Genomic DNA, 12401 nt, shown 5'->3' on the forward strand with positions numbered 1-12401 from the left:
CTTCTGGCTTCAGAAATAGAGTAGGTAATAATTAATTGCGAAACTTTAAAATTTACATAGTTTTTATGCGCGCTTTAAAAATATTGAATGGTTTGTCGAATGGTACTATTTGAATTTATCGTGTTTTTACACGGTTCGCTAATAAATATAGACTGATGTAATTACAGCTTCCCTCAGCGCGAATTAACTACGACTTTTTAATGTGAATACCGCACAACAGTTCCAACTGATCCGTGCTAACCGAAGCGAGGGAGACTATGGAATTCTCCCGAAGGGTATTCGGAGGGAAAGAGATGTGCAAGAAAGCAACAAAACTTTCATTCACACCTTCTTAATACAATAGCTGTGAAACTAAAATAGTTATTAAGTAAATACTTTTTTTTTCATTAATTCCATTCGTAGCTATGGTGTAATATTTTCGATTTATATTTTAACTAAGCTTAATCTTAATCTTGAGAAAAAATGATCAAGCTTGTATGTTGAATCGCGTGTTCTTGCTTCTAAAGTTATACAGTATGCTCCCTAAGGCAAAGTCTTTATCGAAACAAATTGTTCCTATATACAGGGTTTTCCAATAAGAGGTGTTATTTTGAATAGCCCGCTATTTCGGTAGATGTTACTTTTGAAGCTGTCATTTTTTGACATTTGACAAGTAGAAACTACGCTATTAATAAAAATGGAACGATAGACGCTTCAACAACGCATTTAAATTATTAAAATTCACTTGAGTGAATTAAATGCAAATCATCTTCGGTGGCTTCGTCAACAAGCGAAATTGTCGCATCTGGGGCTCGGAAAACCCAAGAGTTATTGTTGAAAAGCCTCTCTTTCCTCAACGTGTGACTGTTTGGTGCGGTTTATGGTCCGGCGGAATCATTGGACCTTACTTTTTCGAAAATGAGGCTGGAGCAACAGTTACGGTGACTGCGATGGATTGGATAGGTGGATTGCGCTGTCGAGAGATGATTAATGATTTTTTATGGCCGGAATTGGATGGTATTAATCTGGACAACGTGGCGCGCTACGTGCCACACAAGCAACGAAACCATTGATCTTTTACGATTGAATATCAAAATAACACCTCTTATTGGAAAACCCTGTATTATGTACACAACAACATTTATTGTTATGGAGTGATGGTCTCAAATATTATGTGTGCATTGTTCCAGTCTTCCGGTGCACCTCGTTGTACATATTTGTAAAACCTGTCTCATTTCAGGGCCGCGTGTCTATACGTCTATACCATTAAACTTACATTAACTTATAGTCATTTACTGTTACATATTTATGAGAAAAAATGACGGTTTTCCGAATTTCCTCTGAGGCAGATATAAACAAAATAGCATGACTCCTTTCAAATACTCCAATGTTTCACTTATACTATTTAATCATTATCTTTTTTCTTCTATTTTTGTTTGCATTTAGTATTTTTAAGTAGCATATATAATTTAAATGTACTCATTGATCTTATAACTTCCAGTAAACAAATCACTTTTAATCCAGTTATGACAAATCATACGTCTCGTAAGAGGTTAAATTTACATCGCACACTTTTTGCCCACATAAATCGAAATCGAATTACTACTTTACCATACCATTATTTTTATTATTATTATGAAAATGGAATTTTTGTGATATCTAATTTTTGTTTTACAATATGGCTTCTTTAACCGTATATTATCAAAACATACGTGGATTGCGTACAAAAAACGCATGACTTTCTTAGGGCTGTTCTAAATAATGACTTCGATGTTATCTGTATTTCAGAAACTTGGCTTCTCGACAATATTCGTGATCGGGAGATATTTGATGACAGGTATAATGTTTTTAGACGTGATAGAAACTATAATCTCACAGGTCAAACATTAGGAGGTGGTGTTCTTATTGTCGTCCAGTCCAAACATAATGTTACTCATTAACCTCGCTGGTCCACATTAGATGCTGAAGATAAATGGGTAACTATTACTTCAACTACTCATAGTAAAAAAATAATATTTGCTGTTGTTACCATCCCCATGGCACAAATCACATTAAAAACCTTAAATATCACTTTGAATCCGCTAGTCACCTTCGATTGTACTATCCTGACGATTAGGTACTTTCTTCTGAAAGGTGATTATAATATTTCTACACTTAACTGGGATCTAAATTCAGAAAAACAGATGATTCCACAAGCTGCTACAAACGAAGCTAGCTCTGCTGTGGTTGACTTTTTATCTCTTTGTAACTTTTATCAATATAATGACATTTTAAACGTAAATCAACGTGTTCTTGATCTAGCTATAAGCAACATGAACTGCTCGTTACAACCTTGCTTTTCTCCTCTTTTAACTGAAGACTTGCACCACAAATCCTTCAAACTTGAAATTAGATTTAAAAAATAACCTCACTTAAAACATCAACCACAGCAAGTTTTGTTATTTAATTCAGCTAACTATATCAAAATTAACGAGTTTTTAGAGCAATGTGACTGTTCAAATATTTTTAATACAGTGGGTATGGAAGAAGCTACTAATAAATTCTACAAAATTATTTATGAAGCAATTGATCTCTATGTTCAATCAAGAACCGTACTTTTATCTCCCAAATATCCCTCGTGGTATACTCCCAGCCTAATTAAAATCTTCAAAGAGAAGCTAAAATTTCACCGAAAGTTCAAAAAGTATTCACACCTCCCAGATTACCATACCTTCTCTTTACATAGAAATTGACAAAAGAGAACTGAAATAGAATGTTATACTAACTATATAAAACGTTCTGAGTCAAATATAAGAAATGATGTAAAACATTTTTGTACTTTCGTGAAATCAAACCTGGTAAGTACAGAAATCTGGCGATTACTTTGTTGGTTAGGTTAACGGAATCTCCTTTCGAATTACAAGTCTCCTGGAACAGAATTCTGCCCCAAATTACGGTGACGCAATTCTAGCGTCATCGCACAGTACATGACAAAATATAAAAAAACAGCGATTTAGTATTTTACAGTAGGTAGGTTCTTATCACAGACTTATGAATATAGACTAGAAATTAAAGGTGAGGGGTAAAATCAACTGTTGAAGAACGAAGGGGGTAAAGGTGACTGTGATTCGTCAATAAATCAATATGACAGTATATAGGCATCTCGCATTATAATATCACCATTTAGTTCTTAAAAGTAAAATCTGCTTTTGAATGAATAGACATTTTTACATGGGATCGCAAATTACTCGCCACGTTATGAACAAATTTGCGAAGTCCAAATTCGGCAAAAAAAAATTTCTTCTGTTTTCAGAGTCGAATATTTTGTTTACGTATTTATTTAAGACACTTTTATAAGTGTTCATAATTTACTTCTCAGTAACAACGATGCGCACACTTGAGAATCGCTACATTCGACTAATGTTGGCTCGATGTGATAGTATACATATGTTTCTACAACTGATTCATATTATACGACGTGAATAAGCTTAAAATGATGCTTACATATGGAATGTCATACGACAATTGGGTTTATTCTCTTTTTCAGATCTATTTTTACAAGTTTTCATATCACAAGCCACTATTTTGCCGTGTTATTTCATAAAATGCCTCGACCATAGCTCGACGCTAGTTCGAACAAGAATGATGACGTCACATTCTCAAGATTCACGGGAAGCCATACGCGAGCCCAGCCGGCTCCAATGGAACCGGTATGGGGAGTGGGGAATAATACGCTTTTAATCACTCAGGGCAGGTCTACTAATATTCATATGTCTATGGTTCTTATGTATTTTCATAGATGCCACTAAAAAAACGCTTAAACCGCCATAAATCGGGGAAAAAACAGATAAGATTTTATTATATGTATAGTTAACCTGAACTCAGCACTCATAAAAATGCATCGCTTGCATACAGCACTTTTCAAATTTGTTATTTGACTTCGTTAAAGAAAATTCAAGGGAAATTGAAAAGTTTAATTTTAATATTAATTTAACAAAAAAACACATCAGTTAACTTTTACAATAAATTGACCTATTTAGCGACTGAAGCGCCAAGATATGTATTTACGATAAAATGCGTTCAGCGCTGGAGATTTTCGTACGTTTGGTTTTGAATTCGCTCGCGCTCATTAAAAAAATCATACCTCCAAATATTGACTGACACAACATATAATGAAAACTGTTAACTGTCCTTTAAAGCCAAAGAATTTACTTATATTTAGTAATTTATCTTGAGTTTTATAAAAAAATAAACATAAAATCATTTAATTCACAAACGCATGAAATTCGTGTGATTGTTAACAAAAATGGTTTAGAATGCTACTTATTACAGTAAATATTATATTTTAAAGTTCAAATTTTAAATCTTCTATAATATAAAAATCTCGTGTCACGGTGTTTGTGGTCGCACTCCTCCAAAACGGCTCGACCGATTATTATGAATATTTTTATGTATAATTGTTCGGTATGAGAATAGGTTGTAGTATATTTCATACCGTTAGGAGAATAGGGTGTCACTATCCAGATTTTTTTTTTCTGTTAGTTTGACAAAAAATATTTTTTGTATTTTTTTTATTATTTGGTATCAAAAAATATCTAAAACCTTAAATTTTCATCCTCCTACCCTCACCATACCATTTTTAAATCGTGATTTTAGTATTTATGTATGAAAAAATGTAACCGTCTTTCATATTTCAAAGAGAACGAAATTATTTACGTTGTTAAATAACAGATGGCGCTGCGTTCACCTCATCGAACATTCATCCACACATGCACAAGTCATTCACGAGAAGCGTCGCGACAGTTTGACATTTCATTTGTCATTTGTTATGTATCACAACGCAGTACGTCCATAATTTTGTATGATTTATTATCTATTTGTGTGCGTGCATTACAGTGAAAAATGCCAGCAAGACGCAAGGAGGCCATTTGGTCCGTCGAACGAATAAAGCAACAGACCTGCGAAATAGTAGAGCACAAAGAACAGACATACAAATCCAACAAGATACCGATAATGTGCGTGTGAGCATGTAACAATTGCGTAAATCTTAATCTCAAGAGGAACGAGCTGAACGAAATAATTTTTTTTTGCTTTAATTTCGGCACACCATGTTTTTCACATGGAAAATTATAATTGGCATGTTCTCGCTTGGGCAAACCATGGAGTTTATTTGTTTTAGCTAACGACGGACTAAAAAAAAATATTGTACACTCAATTGCTCTTCGAAATTAATATTGATTTTCTGTATTTCATTTTCCTACTTTTTCCTATTTTTTTCACTTTTCATTTAACTTTTAAAAGATCGAACAATGAATATGTCCGTTACTTTAATGAAACACATTGAATTGAGAAAATTAATGGTTGATGTTTTTTGTTTTTATTGGCGGTCATCGTCTTCAGTGCTCCATTCATCTTTCTGCAATAGATCCCATCCCCACACAATGCCCACACACTTACAATACATTCGTTATTTTTTATTTAACAACCGAAATATTCAGTATAAATAATTTATATAGCAGAACAACGTTTTCCGGGACAGCTAATAGATTTATAAAAACATTACGCATTACTATTCGATTGTTAAAAATTAGAATGCACTTTTATATTTTTTTTATAGTGAATACCTCACAAGAGTCCCAACTGCTCCCGTCTGGAGCCAGTGAGACTATGGCATCCCCAATTGGGGGATGTTGTGAGGCTGAAGGTAAGTGGGGAAGGGAAAGAGGAAGGTGGGGAAGTACCTGGCTATTCAGATCTAGTCACTAAACACGGCTAAAGCCATTTGGAGCAACGTTTCAATTCTGAATGGTGGTCTTACACCAGGGCGATACTGAGAGTATCTTCCACTCTGGAACGTGCCGCAAATATTACGTTTTATATTACTTACGAAAACCGCAAAAATCGCTTGTTCGTTTTTCACTTGACAATTTTTTTTTCATAATTTATCAGACTAACAATTATCCTAGAAAAATAAAAATTGTATCTGTTTCTTTAATATGAATTACTCTAACATAATTAATGATAAAACATGCACAAGTCAAAAGAACATTTTTTGTTAGGTGCAAATTAAAATTCACTATAGGATCATATTTTTAATTTTAGGACTTTGAAATAACTTTATAGAAGTCAACAGCGAATACATTGATGTACAATACATAACAGAATTTGAGTAAAACAAACATTCATGGGAAATTTTATTGCAACAACCCAGTAAAAGACAACATTTCAAAAATATTTTGAAACTGAAAAATCTTGTTTTATCTGTGTAGAGATAGGAGATATCTATAGAAAAATGAGGAAATTATTTGCGGTTTAAAACAGTTATTTCAGTGAATATCACGGTTACGAAGGGAACTTAAAAAATAATTCTAATTTTTTTTAATATATGAAAAATATGGCCAAGTAAGCTCCAGTGGATAAAAACTTCGCATTTCGCATTTTCAAACATCCCCCATATAAATATTACCCCCTACTCCTTTCTCCCCAAAAGCAATAAGCAGGTGTAAACCTGCAAAGAGCTGTTTCTCAGTGACGTTTGGTTAAGGACATCAATGTAGGAAGTGCATATGCACCACATGCAATCCTGCATATGCACCGATATCACCCAAACAACACATGTTTGTGTTATTTGGGTGATATCGGATTTTATGGGTTTGCATAGTTAGAGCTTTTTTGGTCGTTAGCACGTATTTGAGCCTTTTTGCAATTAATGCATATTTCAGTCATGTTATTCCTTAAAATATTTTCTGTTTAAATTAGAAATGTTAGTTTTTTGGTGAAATCGGTTGGAACCGGTTCCTTTTCGTAATTTTCAAAAAAATCGGTATATAAATATATATTTTTTTAATTATTTACTAACTCCCTATTAGGCTTTTACATCTAGATTATGTTTAACAGGATTTTTGCAATGTTAGTGCATATTTTGGCACTGCTGGTGCTGGTGCACTTGATTTTGATTTTGATTTTGATAATGCAATAAGTGCATAATACCAATACCTCCTGCATGTCTTCTCGGGGATACCGATAATACCCGACATCTAGTTTATCACATCAAGTGCACAACTTGTATAATATCCTCTCTTTCTTTCCCAGACGTATTTACAACCCATGTTATTTTTACTATACTGCTGTCAAAATATTTTATTTGCTTTTGTTGTTTAACCCTAGAACTGAAGACAGAGATATAATACTGGAATAAAAGCAAAAGCATTGAAATGGTTCAAAGATTATCTAACTAATAGACAACAAATCACAAAAGTAGATAGATAGTTTTTATTTTTCGGAATAACTTTATCGAGTAAAACCTCAAATTGTAATATTTAAATATTGAAGACAATATTAGTGATTTCTAAACGAAAATCTGAAACAGAAAAATCAGAAAAGGAAACGGTCACATCTGGGACACGAACCCAGGACCCTTGTACCAGATGTGACCGTTTCCTTTTCTGATTTTTCTGTTTCAGATTTTCGTTTAGAAATCACTAATATTGTCTTAATATTTAGATAGATAGTCTCCGAAGCAATGAATATTACCTTGGGTGTACCACAAGGGTCTGTTCTCGGACCTATTATTTTTATTATGTACATACATTAATGATATAGGAAAAGTATTGAAATATTCTAAAATAAGATTATTTGCAGACGACGCGTTGATATACATAATAGGAGAACATTATGAACTCGTAATAAACCAATTAAATGAAGACCTAAATAATATATCAAAATGGCTGAAGAAAAATAAAATAAAAGATAAACAAAGGTACCTACTTATTAAGCGCTCTTAACTTGCAGACCGACTGTGACTTGTGCCTATGTTCGTATCAGTTTGTTTTCGATTGAGATCTAAAATTTGACTGCTTTGTTCGCACATTCTGTGGAACAGTCGAAAGCGTGGGTACATACTATTCTTTGCAAATATTACCATATCAAGGACCGCGTCCGGAGCTTTACCACCACATCAGTAGAAAGTTAAACTAAAACTGTATGATATTATTATCGATATCGTGTCTTCAATTTACCATCTGCTCTTTTTCAGCGAATGTTCTGCTTACAGCTTTCTACAAGTATACAAGATAAAATATGTCATTAACACGTTGAACGCCATGTAGGTCACCGGTGACCTTGGTTTGACCACGGGTTTCAAATTTAAAATGGTAATTTTTATTCATTTCCACAATGGCGTTCAACGTGTTAAGAGATGAGTTATGTTCAGATTAGATGTTATCAGTTTAGTCAGTTGTCGGACATTGTCTATTGAATTTAAAACCTTCCTTGCTCTGCGAAAGTTTTGAAGTTTGATTGCGGGTTATATCAATTGTTTATTAGGTATATCAATTACAGGTTATACCAACTTATGATTACTTTTGTGTTTGTTCGTCGTATAAATTAAAAATGTGTTTGAATGTGGAATATATTATATATATAAGAATAATAGGTCGAGTAGAGAGACTTCCTAAATAAAGTTCAGTTAGAAGGTGAACTCTGTGCAATTCACGCCCGCGTAAAATTTTCAAACTTTCTAGACTTTTCCGAGACTGCCAAATTACTAAAACTTGTGTGCACCATTCCAATGACCTAAGTTGAAAGTGAAAGATGATTCTCAATGTTAAAAAGACTTAAATATAATAATAAGAGGAGCGGAGAATAGAACTTTTTTATTAATAGGTATGTACCATTATTTAATTTATGTACTCCGGTGATATTTTGACCACCCTCCGCCACTGCTTAAAAGTACCTATCAATATGGTATAATATCTTTCTAGGGTTAAGGGTGTCCGAGCAGGAGGGCTATGGGACCAAACCCATTTCTATAGCAGGAAGATATGTACAAACATATCAGCACAGTCACTACACTAGATATTGGTACCACCAGTGCAAAAATTCTCCAGAGTAATAGATACCTCAGTGACACCTCGGTGAAAGACCACCATTCAAAATCAAAACATTGATTGAAATTTATTTATTTATTTTGTAAGAAACAAACAGCTTTTATATAATATACAATGATAGATATAAATATACAAGTTAACTGAAGTCAAGCAACCGAAGTTTCTTATGTTAAAGTTCATTAGAAATGAAGTTTTAATATCTTAAAATTAATTTGGTGTTAAAGGAAGGGGAGAGGAAGAGGAAAATAGGAAAAGGATAGGAGATGCTCCCGATACATTCTATACTCTCATATTAATAATCGATCGTACTCATTACTTCATATCAATATTTCTTTAGATTATTACCAAAAATGTCAATGCTGTAAAATTTTGTATTATATTGTGCACATATACGAGGAATTGGGGAATTTTTTCGAATATTTGTTCTACACGAGGGTAGATAAAATAAATCAGATTGTCGGGTTGATCTAGACGGAATATGAAGATTTATTAAATTGGTAAGTTCTGGTGAGTCCAGACCATTATTTAGGATTTTAAATTATAAGATTTGATCAAAAATTAGACGTTGTGTTTGGAGGGAATTAAAATTATGAAATTTAATGGATTCGGTATAATTTGAGAAGTGTAAGTTTAGTTTATAATTTATGTGTTTAAAATTTTTTTTTTGAATTCTTTCTATTCTTTCGATATGGGTTTGGTATAAAGGAATCCAGATCGGTATACAGTGTTCCAGGTGCGGGCGAATATATGAGGTGTAAAGGGAATATAGAGTGTTTATGTTGTGGAAGGGTTTTGCTATGCGAATTATAAATCCCAGCATTTTATTGGCTTTGTTAATGATGTCATCAGTGTGTTGGATAAAGTTTAATTTAACATCCAGTGTTACCCCAAGGTCCCTGATATATTTTACTTCATTGATGTGTGTGCCGTTTAGTGTATATACAAAGGATATTTTATTTTTATTACATGTAAATGTTAATTTATTGCATTTTGCGATGTTAATAACAAGTTTGTTTAATTCGCAATAGATAAAGATTGAGATCCTCTTGAAGTTTAATGCAGTCGTTGATTGATTTAATAACTAAGTATATTTTTTTATCATCTGCATATGCTAGGTAATTAGCATGTAAAAAACATCTGTGAATATCGTATATATACACATTAAATAATAATGGGCCTAAATGAGAACCTTGAGGTACACCGGAGGACACAGAGAAGAAGCTGGACTTTGTTCCCTCAACTAAGACACTTTGAAGTCTACTCATAACTCTAATGACATTAGCCGTGTTCGGTGACCAAATCTGAAAGCCAGATATTTCCCAACCTTCACCTTTAGCATTACAACATAACCTAATTAGGGATGCCATAGCCCCACTGGCTCAGATGTTACTCTTAAGCGGTATTCACATAAATTTAAAAAAATAAAGTTGGTTTTCTTGTCCTGATCCTGTTTTAACTGCACTGTTCATTCAGTAGCTGCTTATTTGACTACCTGCACAAATAAGGCAATCTGTGCCAGGGATTCTTTCGGAAGTTATACTTTTTACACAAAGGGACCAGGTTACTGTTAAAGGAGTAGGGTAAAATGGGAGATAGCACAATGGGCCATGGCCTAAGTGCTCAGGGGAACTATATGTAAACCGTCTCTGCTCTATTATATACAATTAACCTTCCCGTTAATAACAGGGCTAACCAAAATCTCTGAAATTACTATCATAGTGAATTCAATGTATGTATTGGTATTTATTATACAATGTTAACATGCGTGGGGTAATTCAGTGACCCCTGATGGAAACAAATGTTTAGACTTGCATCTCGGCATGTGGAAGGTTAAATAAAACAAACAAATTCAACGATTATCATGTTCATTTATTGAAACACATTTCAAATAATTTTTTGGTAATAAATATTCAGCCATAATTTAAACAATTAAATATCGATACATTTTTTTACTCTTCTTCCATGAGGTCATCAGGATTCATAAGATTTTGTTATCTCCAAGTTTCCACCATTGTCAAATAATGTATATATGTGGTAATATTATACTGGACAAGTTATAACTAACTGATATTAAGGGAAAAGTGAAACGATTATTTCATCATGAAAGTTCAACTTTACAAAATGAAATTTCAGGATTGTAAAATGAACTTTACAAGATGCAATTTCAGCATCGCAACATTGAGACATTATAAAATGCAATTTTAGTATTGCAAAAGTTTAACATTACAAAGTGCAATTTCAATATTGAAACACAATAGTTCTACTTTACCCAAATGCAAGTTTCACTTTACAACATTTCAACAAGAGACATGGTTACAATAGGAAAAATAGTTATAGAAATAGAGTTCCACTCTGACATTGAATACTTCAGTAACAACTATGTTAATACAACTAATATTATGTGCTATTTCCTTTCAGAAGGTATGATACAGTGCTTTATTTCACTATTATTACAGTGCTAATAGAAAAAAAATATTGGTAAAGGCGTTAAATTATAAAGATAATTTTGTAACATTTCAAAATAAAATTACTTTAGATAATGTGGATAAAAGTTTACAGCAAATTTCTCCTGCAAGAGCTTGTATGTTTGCTCAAATTCACAACTTTCTATATTCTATATGGGTAACAACACCTTTAACCTTTGACAAGTCAAGATGGTAAATATAACACAGGATCCTTTTTGGGGTCACTGAGTTACCCCATACATTCAATTAAACCATAATGCTAAAAGAAGCTTAAGTATTCATATGCTTGTTGTGATTGGGAGAATTTATTGTAATGGAGGGGGCGTAATTTACTGTAAGTACTCAGTTACCCCTCATGGTTACTGAAAGGTTAACAGAGCCGAAAGAAATATTCTGGTGAAAATATCACAATTTGTTACTGTAGCCGTACAATTCCATTGATATCATTTATCAGCACTTAAATGAAATTGCAGGATTTTTATTGGTAGTTAAAGATTATTCATGTAATACAATAAATAATGCATTCTACAGTGGTTAAATTTAAAGAAAATATTTATTATTTAACTAAACATTTCACTATTATTGGTGTAGCCATATTTGTGCAAGAACAAAAAAATATCAAATCATAATAAATACATTGTGTGAAATTTAATACATTCGGTTATTTTAAAAATAGATGGGATGACTCAAATGTTAATCTTTCTAAAATAATACAAAGAAATCAACAATCGAACTAAGTGAGGTCTGAAATTTGTTGTGAAATTGATGATTACCATTTCCTAAGGTTCTATTTTTACCACTTCCTATAATAGGTCAAACCCATGAATTAGGCCTTAGTTGTTAAAGAAACTTAGTTGTTAATAAAGGTTTCCGATTAGTTTCATATCTGCAAATGGTCTAATAATGTCTGACAACACAAGTCTGCTGCCGACCATACCTTGTTATATACAAATGTCTGGATTAATACAGTTATGACTGTGAATAAAACAGTGGCCATTGCATCTGTACTACTCTCCATACTTTTATTTAGATTTGTATGGTTTAAGTTTTTAAATCATTATGTCGGTTGCATACTTAAACATCAAAAGTA

Source organism: Hesperophylax consimilis, chromosome 2 (assembly GCF_061612785.1).
Source record: "Hesperophylax consimilis isolate HC1 chromosome 2, BYU_Hcon_1.0, whole genome shotgun sequence".
Lineage (NCBI taxonomy): Eukaryota > Metazoa > Arthropoda > Insecta > Trichoptera > Limnephilidae > Hesperophylax > Hesperophylax consimilis.